Below are 2,955 nucleotides of genomic sequence, written 5' to 3'. Positions count from 1 at the left end.
ACAATTATAAGTGGGCAAATGTTATATCAATGAACCATATTTCATAAAACTTGAATACATATGGGCTATCAAGGCCTCTAACATACTGTACAAAATGAACCTGTGTCTACAAAGCCTCTAAGATTATCTGACATCAAATGGGATAGGGTACCGGCTGACCCATAAGTATGTAGTAAAACTCTGACACGATGACTCATAGACTCGGTTGCACTCCGAATGAGGTGGTGTCTTACCAATTCTTCGTTGAATGCTAACCTCGTTTACTATGAGGGCTCGTCAAACTGATTATCTATACCTACAAGCATGAATGCAGCATCCCCAATAAAAGGAAGTCAGTATGAATAATGTACCGAGTATGTAAGGCACATAAATAAGTACATAAAAGACGTAGATGAAATATAGAGTAAATGACTCAACCTATAAGTCTGGATAACTCTGTAAATCATGAAATACTTATAGTGTCATGAATATGCCTATGAATGTCATATCGTGCAGAGGTACATGTGTTCATAATATCATCAAGCCTCTGAGGGCATCCCATCATATCATCTCGGCTACTATGGACAAAATCATCAACGTATACTAGCTGATCAGGTAGTGGTACGTGTATAACTCCATAACCTTTTTCCATACCCCATACATACACACACACATATATATATCGTATATAATGCCGTCTGGTTATGGGTCAATGTATATGTATAAATCAATGCAATGCATGAGAAATACATCAATAAAATCTCTCGGAACGTCATAAGACCATTATACCTCTGATTAATATCATGAAACAAACTTTATCAAATTATGTATTTTCTAAGACTCATGAACAGACGATAGAATAATAAGACATATGGGAATTCAAGAACATAAACATCTCTAATACATCTATGAATAAAGTCATTTATAGAATTTGTGCATTTGCTTGTTTCGTTCGTGTCGTATAGATCATGCCATAAAGAAAGAAATGATAGCCTTAACATACCTGAGTCAATTCTTTTGATAATCCCTGTAACACACGTCAATTGCGACAACACGTAATGGCAAGATCAGAGTAGGGAAAAATCCGTATGATATTCTTGAGAAAGATTGTACCGTACTCCATTATTATCACAAAATCTCGTTGCTAATATTTTAAGTAGTTGCTGAATCTTTCCTTTGAATTTGATCATAATATTGTGCGTGACTTTTGCTGAAGAATTCATCTGTAAGTTTTTTTAAGCTTATGAAATTTTCTCTTAACTTATGCATAATCATCCTTATAGGAATTGGTTGGAATGTTATGAATTCTATTTATATATTCTAACCGTAGGCTTTGTAATCTTTGCAATAGGAAAGTATCATAAAATCATTCCCTTAAATATTTAAAGTCCAAATGCTAATCATTTGTCTTACACACAGGAAGATATTTAGTGTCGTGTACTTAACCTCTTAGTTTTCCACCTTTCAACCAAATGCATGAGTCACTTAATGTGAAGTTGGGGCTGTCACATAATCCATTTTAATCCCTATCCAATATATGCTTAATTAATTAGGTAGTATCCCATTATCCAATAATTAACCAATTACCCACATAATTAAGAGTTATATCAACTTACTTAAAATACTACTCACTTTTAACATACCTTGTACACCTTACTATCATGGCCATGTAGTACCTTGTATGTAACTAGTCCATAAATATCGGGTATTATAGCTCGGACCGTATTTTATTCCAAAATGTCAAACTTTGATGAAATTTATTTTATCGATTTGTTTACCCTCTCATCTTCATGAATTTACTTATCACTTGTTTGAAATAACATAATACTTATAACCTCAAAAATAATCTCATTCCCGAGCTTATATCAATTTACTCATGGTGTACTTTCATGTACGAAAATATGGGGTGTAACATTTGAGGTACCATTTCATGCAACTTTTCTCCAATTGATGTCCAAGCATTCCTACACATGAAATAAGCTCTATTAAGCGCAATTGTCGCACAAATTAACATCCAAACAACAAGCGAGTAGGGTAAATAACGTCAAAATATATGGAATTATCGCATGACATCAACACCTCACATTTAAATGTTGCTCTCCCTCGAGTCAACCAACGAAACACTTCCTCTTCAAGGACCCAACAAGTCACATATTTACAATACACTACACCTATGACCATGGTTAATAGCAATAATTAAGCTCTAGTATATGCTATCAAAATACACTTCCCATACTTATGCCCAATTTTAAAACATCCAAAACAGGAACAACGTGATTATAATAATCATAACCTCGAAAACTAACTCAATGTCACAATGCACTCGAGGATTGAATACTTAATCTAACAGAGAGGTCTAATAATGTTACCTATCCTTTGTGAAACCATGTGCCCTTACAATAAAACAAAGGGTAAGCAGTCCGTACATCCAAATCACATGATTGAATATATTTTAAGGACTCACACATATGAAGAAAGATCACTCTCTCTCTCAAAGAAGTCACATGCACGCAAAAGGTACCATAGGCTTGCCCATTATGCACCTCTACTAATGCAAGCCCGCTCGGTCTGAAATCAACTAGGATAGGTTAAGGCGGGTAGGATATATTTAGGAAATAGTGGTTAATCCTTATAATCACTTTAACACATCACGTATTCAACTTTAAGTGACACATTCCTTCAATTCACTTCAATCATCATAAGATAGCTCACTCCAGAATATTTATCCTTCTTCTTTACGCACTGTTTCAGATCAAATCCACTAGAAAAAATAAGAAACTTTTATTTATTCATTTATTCTCTTCTTTTTTTCTTGCCTTGCCACTGGTGGATTTTTATTTAAAGCACAAGTGTACCTTTTTCTCTTCTATTGGTTCCACTCAAAAGCTACCACAAGTTTCCTCATTACTTCTTTCTAGCACTCTCTTTACAATTCAAGTGCTTTAAGAGGTACACGGATTAAAATAATTCAATTAA

Source organism: Nicotiana sylvestris, chromosome 5, assembly GCF_000393655.2.
Source record: "Nicotiana sylvestris chromosome 5, ASM39365v2, whole genome shotgun sequence".
Taxonomy (NCBI): domain Eukaryota; kingdom Viridiplantae; phylum Streptophyta; class Magnoliopsida; order Solanales; family Solanaceae; genus Nicotiana; species Nicotiana sylvestris.
This window is presented reverse-complemented; position numbering follows the sequence as displayed.